At 46.2% G+C, this 13,206-nt stretch overlaps 1 long non-coding RNA gene across 2 annotated transcripts; it reads left to right on the forward strand.

Annotated features, from left to right (window-relative positions):
- Positions 1-1,145: 1,145 nt before the first annotated feature.
- Positions 1,146-12,081, forward strand: LOC140418217 (uncharacterized). 2 transcript variants are annotated; one of them, XR_011944836.1, is made up of 2 exons: positions 1,146-1,340; positions 8,400-12,081. It is a non-coding gene; the product is annotated as an uncharacterized lncRNA (long non-coding RNA). The 2 variants fall into 2 exon arrangements; XR_011944837.1 differs by having other exon boundaries at positions 1,146-1,281.
- Positions 12,082-13,206: the final 1,125 nt, after the last annotated feature.

A 13,206-nucleotide genomic window follows, 5' to 3' on the forward strand; every position in this document is an offset into this window, starting at 1 on the left:
TATAGACTGTAAGATCCACAAATTCTGCCAAGAGGCTGCAACTTAACATGTTATTATGGACATTAAACTGTGGGCAATATTCGATTCTGTGACCAATATTTAGTTAAACACGGTTCTGAATAAGGAAAGTTTGCAGCCACCTGTGACATTTAAATGTCTCGTTGTGTCAGGATGAACCAGTATTTGAGGAATATGAAATCTCTGGAGTGTTGGTCTCCAAGTGTCAAATTGAACACCGGAGAATGAGCTCGAATTGGGGCAGAGATAAGCGTGAGTGAGCATCGTAAACTGCTATTGTATCGGAGTGTTCTGGGTCCCAGAGTTTTAACTCTGCAGTTAATTGTCAGGGATGCAGTATAATAAACCCTGAACAAAGCAAATGTGTGTGTGTGAAGCATCTGGAGCACCAGGAACCAGCTGAAGCAGCAGAGCTGAATGTCTCCCAGTGCAGCCACAGTTCTGTACTTATTCCAGTTTCCAAGCCCACCTGAGAAACAGCATCCTGGCTATTCATCTACAAGAAGCTTCAGAGACTCATAAGAATTATTTGTTTCTAAAAACGCTTCACTCCAACTAAAGGATAAGCTCAACAAGAAGACGACTGGCCTGCAGCGATATAAAGATTGCAGTCTACATTCCATTTTCATCATTACAGCTTCAACTTGATCTGTACCTAATTTCTGTGTATGTGTCAGTGAGTGTGAAAGAGAAGAGAGACTGAGATGTTCAAAGATGCAGGAAATAGTGTGATAATAAATAAACATCTATCAGTTAAAAATCACCAGTAAGCCTGCTGCTGAAATGTATTTTAAATAAAGAAAAATCAATCAGAGAGTAAGGAAATATCACACAAACATCCTGATAATGGACTGGAAAGTCCGCGAAATGTAATCAAACGTAACATAACCCCCTTCAGGTAGCTATATAGAGGCTGCAGCCTCTCACACTGAATGTATCCGTGATCCACGGGACCTCCAGGCGACAAACATCAGGTTCAGCCTGGGAGTGGGTGAAACGTTTTAAAAATCTGGCAACTTTATCTTGTCTGATGAGCATTAGGACCCGGCTGGGAACAGAAACCTTCAGGTCCCGCCCACTCGCTGTTGCATCACCAATTCGCCAGCGCATGCGCTCTGCTTCTCCAAGATGGCGGCTGTGAACCAGGGCCTGGCCCTGGTCCCGGGAGAGAGAGCTGACCGGCGGTGATGTGACCTGAGGATCACCGCACCTCAGGCAAGGGGCCAGGTTGGGAAGGCGGTGCCTTCAGGAATAACTGGGAAGGTGATGTTTGGTCAGTTGCTGCAGTCTGTGTAGTGAAGGTGCTGTCACAGTGGTGTGAGGTAAGGAAGTACAGGATTATCACCCAGCAATGATCAATTAAGGGGAATGTAAATCCAGCTCAGGCTGCTTTCAGATTGGAAAGGGAGCTAAGGTGTGTCCTTGGAGCTGGTGAATGTTGGGGCTTTGGCAGTTTCTCTAGAAAGTCCCTCTCTTTACAGCACGGATAGAGGCTCTTTGGCCCATTCACAATAATCTTTATTATTGTCACAAGTAGACTTAAATTATAATAATCTTTATTATTAGGGGCTAGTTTAGCACAGGGCTAAAGAGCTGGCTTTTAAAGTAGACTAAGGCAGGCCAGCAGCACGGTTCAATTCCCGTACCAGCCTCCCTGAACAGGCGCCGGAATGTGACAACTCGGGGCTTTTCACAGTAACTTCATTTGAAGCCTACTTGTGACAATAAACGATTTTCATTTCATTTCACAAGTAGGCTTACATGAATACTGCAATGAAGTGACTGTGAAAATCCCCTAGTCGCCACACTCCGGCGCCTGTTCAGGTTCCCAGAGGGAGAGTTCAAAATGTTCAATTCACCTAACAAGCTCGTCTTTCGGGACTTGTGGGAGGAAACCGGGACACCCGGAGGAAACCCACGCAGACACGGGGAGAACATGCAGACTCCAAACAGACAGTGACCCAAGCCGTAATCGAATCCAGGTCTCTGGTGCGTGAAGCAGTAATGCTACTGTGCTGCCCATAAAATTATTAGATTACTAGGTCTGGATGAATTGTGGAATTCCCACCTGTATTAGAATCCCAATTTGATGCTGTGGGAGACAGGGAGGAGATTTCATGGGCTCTGACCCAAAGTTTTAATTCCGCTCTGGCCACGGGGACTCGAGAACAGCTAATGTGGTCCTACTATTTAAGAAAGATTGTAGAAGGAGTGGCATGTGGTGCAGTCGATAGCACTGGGACTGCGGTGCTGAGGACCCAGGTTCGAATCCTGGTCCTGGGTCATTGTCTGCGTGGGTTTCACCACCACAGCCCAGTGATGTGCAGGTTAGGTGGATTGGCCATGCTAAATTGCCCCTTAATTGGAAAAAAAATAATTGGGTACTCTCAATTAAAGAAAAAACGAACGTTTGTGGAGATAAGCCAGGTAACTGCAGACTAGAGAGTCCCATGTCAGTGGTAGGGAAGGAGAAAATTCTGATGCACTCTTATCTCCACTTGGCGAGGTTTGATCAGGAATAGTCAGCATGATACTGTCAGAGGGAGGTTATGCTGATCAAATTTGATTGCATTTTTTGAGCATGTGACCAGGTGTATAGATGGGAGTAGTGCAGTTGATGTAGTTTACATGGATTTCAATAAAGCATTTGACAAGATCCCACATGGGGGACTTGCGAATTACTCAAAGATTGGCCGGGTGGTTAACAGTGAGGTTGAGTGTCTTGGGTAACAAGAAGATATAGACGGGATGGTCAAATGGGCAGAGAAGTGGCAAAATGGATTTGAAACCTAAAAATTGAGGTGACACACTTTGGAAGGGGTAATGTGACCAGGAAGTATTCAATGAACAGCACGACACTGGGAAGTTCTGAGCAACAGAGGGACCTTGGCGTATTTGTCCAGAGATCTCTGAAGGGAAAGGGCAGGTTAATAGGGTGGTGAAAAAGGCACATGGGACATTACTGTGAGCATTTCTGCTCGCCACATTATAGGAAGGATGTGATTGGAGACAGTGCAGAGGAGGTTGCATGGGATGGAACATTTTAGTTATGAAGAGAGGTTGGATAGAACAAACAAAGAGCACAGAAACGTTCAGCACAGGAACAGGCCCTTCGGCCTTCCCAAGCCTGAACCTTCGGCCTTCCCAAGCCTGAACCTTCGGCCTTCCCAAGCCTGCACCGACCATGCTGCCCGTCTGACCTAAAGCCGTCTACTCCTCCAGGGTCTATATTCCTCTATTCCCAACCTATTCATGTATTTGTCAAGACATCCCTTAAATGTCACTATCGTACCTGCTTTCACCAGCACCTCTGGCAGTGAGTTCCAGGCACCCATTACCCTCTCTGTAAAAAAAACTTCCCTCGTACATGAAATGAAATGAAAATGAAAATCGCTTATTGTCACGAGTAGGCTTCAATGAAGTTACTGTGAAAAGCCCCTAGTCGCCACATTCCGGCGCCTGTTCGGGGAGGCTGGTACGGGAATCGAACCGTGCTGCTGGCCTGCCTTGGTCTGCTTTAAATGCCAGCGATTTAGCCCAGTGTGCTAAGCCAGCCCCTCTAAACTTTGCCCCTCACACCTTAAACCTGTGTCTCCCAGTAATTGACTCTTCCACCCTGGAAAAAAGTTTCTGACCATCTTCACTGTCCATGCCCCTCGTAATTTTGTAGACTTCTATCAGGTCGCCCCTCAACCTCCGTCGTTCCAGTGAGAACAAACCAAGTATCTCCAACCCATCCTTATAGCTAATGCCCTCCATACCAGGCAGCATCCTGGTAAATCTTTTCTGTATCCTCTCCAAAGTCTCCACATCTTTCTGGTTGTATGGCAACCAGAATTGAACACTATATTCCAAGTGTGGCCTAACTGAGGTTCTGTAAGTCTGCAACATGACTTGCCAATTTTAAAACTCAATTCCCCGGCCAATGAAGGCAAGCATGCCGTATGTCTTCTTGACTACCTTCTCCACCTACGATGCCCTTTCAGTGGCCTGTGGACCTGTACACCTAGATCCCTCTGCCTGTCAATACTCTTAAGGGTTCTGCCATTTACTGTATATTTCCCCCCTGTATTAGACCTTCCAAAATACATTACCTCACATTTGTCTGGAATAAACTCCATCTGCCATTTTGCCACCAAAGTCTCCAACCGATCCATATTCTGCAGAATCCTCTGACAGTCCACATCGCTATCCGCAATTCCACCAACTTTGTGTCGTCTGCAAACTTACTAATCAAAGCAATTACATTTTCCTCCAAATCATTTATATATACTACAAACAACACAGGTCGCAGGACTGATCCCTACGGAACACCACTGGTCACAGCCATCCATTCAGAAAAGCACCCTTCTACTGCTATCCTTTGTCGTCTATGACCGAGCCAGTGCTATACCGATCTTATCACCTCTGATCCTGTGTGACTTCACCTTCTGTACCAGTCTGCCAAGGGTCTTACTACCTTCCTCAATCATCTCCATCACTTCCTCGAAAAACTTGATCAAGCTAGTGAGACACAGTCTCTCCTTCACAAACCATGCTGCCTCTCGCTGGTACGTCCATGTGCTTCAAAATGGCAGCAAATCCTGTCTCGAAGAATCCTCTCCAATAATTTCCCTACCACTGACGTAAAGTTCACCAGATTGTAATTTCCTGGATTATCCTGGATTTTCCTTTTAATTTTCTGGGTTATGCTATAGGCTTGGGTTGTTTTCATTGGAGCCGAGAAGGGTGGGGGTGGGGGGGAGGGCGACCTGATCAAGGTGTACAAGATTATTGGGGTGTACAAGATTATTAGGGGCTTGGACAGGGTGGATAGGGAGCAGCTGTTCCTCTCAGTTGAAGGTCAGTCATGAGGGGACACAAGCTCATGGTGAGGGGCAGGAGGTTTAGGGGGGTTTTGAGAAATAAACTTTTTACCCAGAGGGTGGTGACTGTTTGGAATGAACTGCCTGGGAGGGTGGGAGAGGCGGGTTAAAAAGTACCTGGGTGAACACTTGGCAGGTCATAACATTCAAGGCTATGGGCCAAGTGCTGGCAAATGGAATCAGGTCGGTCAGGTGTTTTGCATGTGTCGGTGCAGACTCAATGAGCGGAAGGGCCTCTTCACTTGCTGATGATACAAAGTTAGATGGCATCATGGACAGCCTAGATGATGGCATCAAATTGCAAGGAGATATTGACAGACTCGGTGAATGGGCAAAATTGTGGCAAATGGAATTCCATGTAATCAACTCGATTACAACTGCAATTGACTCGATGGGCCAAATGGCCTCCTTCTGCACTGTAAATTCTATGATCTATGAAGTGTGAAGTTATACGTTTTGAACCAAAAAAGAATAGAACAGAATATTTTCTAAATGGAAAGAGGTTAAGTACAGTGGATGGCGAAGAGTGTGGGGGTTGAGATGCACAGATCCCTAAACTGCCAGGAACAAGTGCAGAAAATAATCAAAAAGGCGAATGGAATGCTAGCATTTACATAGAATCAGAGAATATACAGAGCAGAAGGAGGCCATTCGGACCATCGAGTCTGCACCGGCCCTTGGAAACAGCACCCTGCCTAAGCCCAAATTCCACCCTTTCCCCGTAACCCCACCTAACCTTTTGGATACTAAGGGGCAATTTAGCATGGCCAATCCACCTAACCTGCCCATCTTTGGACAGTGGGAGGAAACCGGAGCACCCGGAGGAAACCCACGCACACACGGGGAGAAAGTAAAATCTCGACACAGACAGTCACCCGAGGTCGGAATTGAACCTGGGACCCTGGAGCTGTGAGGTAGCAGTGCTAACCACTGTACAACCATGCCGCCTATCTGGAGGATTGGAGTATAAAGACTCAGAGGTTATGCTGCAGCTGTACAAGACCCCACTTGGAGAACTGAGAGCAGGTCTGGGCACCACACCTTAGGGAAGATATTTTAGCCTTGGAGGGAATGAAACACAGGTTTACTAAGACGATACCCCACAATACCTGGACTACAGGGGTTGGGTTATGAGGAGAGATTACACAAATTAGGCCTGTTTTTGCTAGAATTTAGAAGATTAAGGTGTGATCTGATTGAAGTATTTATGATATTAACAGGGAAAGACAGGGTCGATGAAGATAAACTATTTCCACTGGTTGGAGGTTCTAAAACTGGGGATCAGTGTCTAAAAATCAGGGCTAGACCGTTCAGTAGAGATATTAGGAAGAACTTCTTCACACACAGGGTGGGAGAGGTTTGGAACTCTCTCCCACGAACAGCAGTTGAAGCTGGATCAGTTGTTAATTTTATATCTGAAATAGATAGACTTTTGTTCAGCAAAGATATTCAGGGATATGGAGTTAGGTCACAGATCAGCCATCATCTCATTAAATGGCAGGACAGACTCGAGGGGCTGAATGGCCTACTCCTGTCCCGATGTGAATTTCTGTGGTTCTGAAATTCAGACAACACCATGATGGGGAAAGAGTCCGGATTAGAACCTGAGTTAGTCCGAGCTGCAAACCATCTCTCCAGATCCTTGCCGTTCATGGATTTGATGAAGACCAAGGCAATAGTTGGATTATTGAAAGACTTGACGGAGTTGTTGGATCCTATTTTTCGGGTTGCAGGAGAAAGCCTGACGTAATTCACTCCCCACAGCCTTGAGCTGCCTTTGAACTTCATCGAAGTCTCGACGCTTCGTTTTTGTTGCTGCCGAAAAGTCCTGGAAGAAGTAAATCCTCACTCCCTCCTGGAGCCAGACGCCACCTCACCGTACCCGTCTCCAGGACCTTCTGCCGATCTTTCAAATTGTGGAAGTGAATGATTACAGGCCTGGGATGAAAACTATCCCTCACCCTCAAGAGACAGGATACGTTGCACCCTTTCTAATTTGAAACGCCCAGGCTTCACATCCAGCTGAGAAAACATGGAAGTCGGTCCTTAAAGAACCTCACGGGAGCCTTACCCTCCACACTAAATGGACAGAAAATAACATAATTTATAGGCAGCACAGTAGCACAATGGTTAGCACAGTAGCTTCACAGCTTCAGGGTCCCAGGTTCGATTCCCGGCTTGGGTCACTGACTGCAGAGTCTGCACGTTCTCCCCGTGTCAACGTGGGTTTCCTTCGGGTGCTCCGGTTTCCTCCCACAGTCCAAAGATATGCAGGTTCGGTGGATTGGCCACGGTAAATTGCCCTCCGTGTCCAAATAAAATGTTAGGTGGGGTTACTGGGTTATGGGGATGGGGTGGAGGTATGGGCTTGGCTGGGGTGCTGTTTCCATAGCGCAGACTCGATGGGCCAAGTGGCCTCCTACACTGTAAATTCGATAATGACCATCTGACAGGCAATGACTCGGATGTTCGTTCTCCGACCCTCGGTTCTCCCAAGTCCTCCAGGATCTCCGCCAGCCACTCGGCTGGTTTTCAAAGGATTGAATTCTTGCCTCCGTCGAGGAGGCACCTTGCAGAACGTTCAGGATTCTTTCCTCCGGTCCTCATGAGCTCATAGATATTGAGTCCGCACACTCCGCCTCTGGTCAATAACACGGATAATGTCGGCAGTTATAATTTTCGCCGCTTCTGAGAGAGCCCCGGAGAGGGTGAGACCTCCTGAGGGTCAGGCTGCCATGTTGAAAAGGCTGCTCCATTCCCGCTGAATCCACCTGCGCTGTTTTATCGACGCATTTCTTCACTTTTACTGGCATAATCCTACCAAACCAAACTCTGAGTCTTCCAAAGACATCATAACAAATATGAATTCAAAGATTAGGTAGATGAGTGGCGGGCAATCAGGATAAGTGACAGATTATAGGTTAGTGGCACCAGAACCTGCGGAAAAGCAGCTCCCGCAGCACATGCCCGACACCCGCCACAGACAGATTTCTGATTGATGAGGATGTTGAGTGTTATCGGGAACTGGCAGATAGATGGAGAGAAAGTTGAAATGAGAAGGGATTTCTTTATGAAGGTTTGGAATTCTCTACCCCCGAGGATTCTGGTGCTTCAGTCATTAAGTATTTTCAGTCACAGATTGATAGGTTTCTAGACATTGAAGATATCGAGGGATATGGGGATAGTGTGGGAAAACGGTGCTGAGGTAGATCGGCCAATGATCCCATTGACTGGTTCAGGCTCGATGGGCTGAATGGCCGACTGCAGCTCATATTTTTTCTGATCTCCTGGACAGGAAGCTGTGAGCTTGGATCTGTCAATCAGCCTGAATCAGCACCTTCAGGAGAATATGGAGGGTGAATATTAGATACAGCAGAGTGAGAATGGAGGGAGTGTGTGGGATGGAGATTTACAGCTTTCGGGGAATAAGAGAGAGGAAAATATGTTCCATTTAATTAGAATTATTCTTCTGAGTTTCTATCCTGACAGTGATGAATTTTGTATTTTTTTTTACAGGATATTCAACGAAGAGGAATTACAGACAGAAATCTAAACAGTCAAGTCTCGATCTGACTGAGTCACTCGATTCCTGAGGCCTTTGAATCAAGAAGGAGAAACATTTACCCAAACTGTCAGCTTCTTAAGATTTGAAACATCAGTGTGACTGGAAAAGCACCGAGATCCACACAACACACACTCGAGTGAGAGTGTTCCAGTGAACTGACTGTGGAAAGAGCGTTAACCAGTTACACAGCCTGAAAAAACATCACACAATTCACAGTGAGGAGCGACAGTGCACATGTTCTATGTGGAGACAAGGCTTCCACTGATTGTCCAATCTGGAGAGACACGAGGGGACCCAAAACATGGAGAAACCGTGGAAATGTGGGGACTGTGGGAAGGGATTCAGATTCCCATCTCAGCTGGAGACTCATCGACGCAGTCACAATGGGGAGAGACCGTTCACCTGCTCTCAGTGTGGTAAGGGATTCACACAGTTCTCCAGCCTGCAGACACACCAGCGAGTTCACACTGGGGAGACGCCATTCACCTGCTCAAAATGTGGTAAGGGATTGACTCAGTTATCCAGTCTGCAGACACATCAGCGAGTTCACACTGGGGAGAGACCATTCACCTGCTCTCAGTGTGGGAAGGGGTTCAATGATTCATCCAACCTGCAGAGACATCAGCGAGTTCACACTGGGGAGAGGCCATTCACCTGCCGTCAGTGTCGAAAAAGATTCAGTGATTCATCCACCCTGCAAATACATCAGCGAGTTCACACTGGGGAGAGGCCATTCACCTGCTCTCAATGTGGGAAAGGATTTACTCAATTATCTCACCTGCGAAGACACCAGCGAGTTCACACTGGGGAGAGGCCATTCACCTGCCCTCAGTGTGGGAAAGGATTTACTCGAGCATTCAACCTGCAGTCACACCAGCGAGTTCACACTGGGGAGACGCCGTCCACCTCTCAATGTGAGACGGGATTGCATGTTTCACCACACCTGCAGTGACACCAACAATTTCATAATTGATTACAGGGGTTGGATTCTGCTGTTATTGTTTCTGCTCTACATCCAGGACTGCATTTTGTTCATTCTGACAGGTGGTCAGTGGGGATGGTCGGAGGGTTTCTTTCTGCTGGACTGACCGGTCTCACCACTTTGCCTCCAGTGGGCTGATTCTCTTTGAGCCTTGTTGCTAATACCTGGCTTCAAATTGCACAAGGATCATAGAGTGAATGGATGTTTGGAAGTTGAAGATATTTTGTTTCCATTTCTGTTCGGAACCCCCCCAAAGCCATGTTGCCATGGAGATGGGCCTGGGTGGTTACAGGGTTCTTTTGTTTAAGTTATCTGGGCGTTCCTCACAGAAGCACGGTGGCGCAGTGGGTTAGCCCTGTTGCCTCACGGCGCCGAGGTCCCAGGTTCGATCCCGACTCTGGGTCACTGTCCGTGTGGAGTTTGCACATTCTCCCCGTGTTTGTGTGGGTTTCGCCCCCACAACCCAAAGATGTGCAGGTTAGGTGGATTGGCCATGCTAAATTGCCCCTTAATTGGAAAAAATGAACTGGGTACTCTTATAAAAAAAAAAATAAAAAAATAAAAAAAAAAATAACTTATTTGGGGCAGCACGGTAGCATTGTGGTTAGCACAATTGCTTCACAGCTCCAGGATCCCAGGTTCGATTCCGGCTTGGGTCACTGTCTGTGCGGAGTCTCCACATCCTCCCCGTGTGTGCGTGGGTTTCCTCCGGGTGCTCCGGTTTCCTCCCACAGTCCAAAGATGTGCAGGTTAGGTGGATTGGCCATGATAAATTGCCCTTAGTGTCGAAAATTGCCCTTAGTGTTGGGTGGGGTTATGGGGATGGGGTGGCGGTGTTGACCTTGGGTAGGGTGCTCTTTCCAAGAGCCGGTGCAGACTCGATGGGCCGAATGGCCTCCTTCTGCACTGTAAATTCTAAAAAAAAAAAAAGAAAACTATCAGGGTATGAGGAGCAAGTTGCCTGAGGTGGAGGGGGAAACTGATTGGTACAGGGAATACCTAATATTTCAGGAATGATAACATATTTATCAGGGGTCAGTTAGCTCAGTTGGCTGGACGACTGGTTCGTGATGCAGAGCAAAGCCAACAGTGCGGATTCAACTCCCGTACTGGCTGAGTTATTAATGAAGGCCCCGCCTTCTCAACCAGGCCCCTCGCCTGAGGTGCGCTGACCCTCGGGTTAAATCACCACCAGTCAGCTCTCTCTCTGTCAAAGGGGAGAGCAGCCTATGGACCTCTGGGATTTTTGCAACTTTTATTTCACATGTATACAACAAATATAGATTCCTTTAAGGAACAAAAATCCAACAGGAAAAGTGATGTAACCGTGGCTAACAGGAAAAGTTAAAGATTCCATTAGATCCATTAGAATTCAGCAAAGGGGGACCAAGAAACTGATGGGAGCAAACTGGCAAGAAACATAAAAACTGACTGGAAAAGCTTCTCCAGGAATGTGAAAAGGAAAAGATTAGCAAAGACCAATGTGGGTCCATTCCAGGCAGAGACAGGAGAGTTTATAATGGGGAGTAAGGAAATGGCAGAGAAACTGAACAATGTGTGTCTGTCTTCACAGAAGAAGATACAGAAATTGTCCCGAAAACACCAGAGAACCAAGGGACTGGCAGAGATTAGTATTGGTGGAAAAGTCATACTGGAGAAATTAATGGGGCTGAAAGTGAATAAAACTCCAAAAGCTGATCCACATCCCAGAGTGTTGAACGAGGTGGCTGCAGGGATCTCTATTCCTCATTCTAAATTCTCCTGACTCTATCTGGAACGGACAAAACTTTTGTCCAAGCCAAATGTTTCCTTTTTACGTAGCCACAGCAGCTTTTACAGTCCATTTTCATGTATTTTGCCAGTTCACATTCTATTCTATTCTCCCTTTGTTTCTCAGTGTCTTAGTCGAAGAACGGAAGTAAATCCTCGGGAATGAATCATCACTTTGGACAGGTTCTGAGACAATTCAGTTTCGACTTCCAGGACAGAGTAACTATAATCTTGGAATGTGATTTTAGATTGTGTAAAAGGGCAAAGTTCTATTTTGTACTTTACTGTGTAATTTTCCGAGTTGAAGTAGCTTCTAGTTTGTTTGTTTGTTGTATTAAAAGTCATAAAACTTGAAGTCCCGTCGTGTGATCCTTTAATTTGTTGACTGAGAATTTGATTTTTTTCTAAGAAAGTTGCTGACCTTTATGGGGGTCCAAATCCACAAGTTTTGTCTTCCTATTTGAGCCTTGGGCACCTTCCTGTCTCTATTGCTCAAGTCACTGACAGCCAGGTGATGGAGCTGAGGGCGGAATTTAGCTGAGAATAACGGGACCTGTGCCCCAGTTGGGGAACTGCCATGGGCGTCGCTAATAGAGACAGGAAGGTGCTGGAGGACTGACTGGGAACTGCACCTCCAACCAATCAGGGTTCAGGGGTGAGGGTGACCAGGGCTGACGGTGATGCAACCCCCAGGGTACAGTGCCTCCGTCTCCAAAGCGGGGAGTCACGGGAACAGGGTACAGAGGAGCCGAAGGGAAACCATTTGGGACCAGAACATTGTGAACATCCTGTTACTCTGGTTGTCTTTGATCCTCAAGTAATTTTCTGTTAGATTTTTTAACCATGTTCTGTTTCGTTAATAAACTTTTAACAGGAAAATATTTGAATTTGTTGGACTTTTCCTGATTAAATTTGTTCACTTTCGGGAAAATGGGTGAAAGGGATTGACAGGCTCTTTAACAGAAAGTGAGTCCCTCTCAGGTAATTGGCAAAGGAGCCAGAGGGGTAGAGGAGATTTGAATTTTCTTTTGACACAGTGTTTGAAAATTGGGTTCAGGGAATCAATCGTGATTGACTAATTTATCAAGGTTCTCTGAGAAGTCACAAGGGATGTCAATCAAGGGGAACCTGTAGATGTGCTTTATCTGGATTTCCAGAAGGTATTTCCCATTGTGCCCCATCAAAGGTTATTGCACAAAATAAGAGTTCAAGGTGTGGGTGCAACATATCAGCATGGATAGAGGATTGGTTAGCTAACAGGAAGCAGCAAGTAGGTATAAATGGGTCATTTCTGGGTTGGTAAGATGTGACAAGTGGAATGTCACCAGGATCAGTGCTGGGCTCTCAACCATTTACAATCTGTATGAATGTGTTGGATGATGGGATTGAATGCCTGGCAGCTAAATTTTCTGATGCCTCAAAGTCCGGTTGGAAAGTAATTTGTGAAGTGGATTTAAGGAGTCTGCCAAGGACTACAAACAGGTTAAATGAGTGGGCAAAAAACTGATAGACGGAGCATAACTTGGGAAAATGTCCACTTTGTCAGGAAGTATTAAATAAAACAATATTATTTAAATGGAGAGAGATTGCAGAACTCTGAGATACAGAGGGATTGGGGTGCCCGATCCCAAGTTAGTCTGCAGGTACAGCAAGTGATTAGGAAGGTCAATGGAATATTATTGTTTATTGAAAAGGAAATCTAATATAAATGGAGGGATGTTTTGCTGCAATTGTATAGAGTCAGAGAGGTTTACAGCATGAAAACAGGTCCTTCGGCCCAACTTGTCCATGCCGCCCAGTTTTTACCACCGAGCTAGTCCCAATTACCCGCATTTGGCCCATAACCCTCTATACCCAGCTTTCTCATATAACTGTCTGATACTCGCAACCCTCTGTGTGAAAAAAAATGCCCCTCTGTTCCCTTTTGTATCTCTTACTTAAACCTATGCCCTCTAGTTTTAGACTCCCCTACATTTGGGAAAATATGTTGACTACCTTATCTGTGC

The sequence above is a fragment of the Scyliorhinus torazame genome, chromosome 5, assembly GCF_047496885.1.
Source record: "Scyliorhinus torazame isolate Kashiwa2021f chromosome 5, sScyTor2.1, whole genome shotgun sequence".
Classification (NCBI taxonomy): domain Eukaryota; kingdom Metazoa; phylum Chordata; class Chondrichthyes; order Carcharhiniformes; family Scyliorhinidae; genus Scyliorhinus; species Scyliorhinus torazame.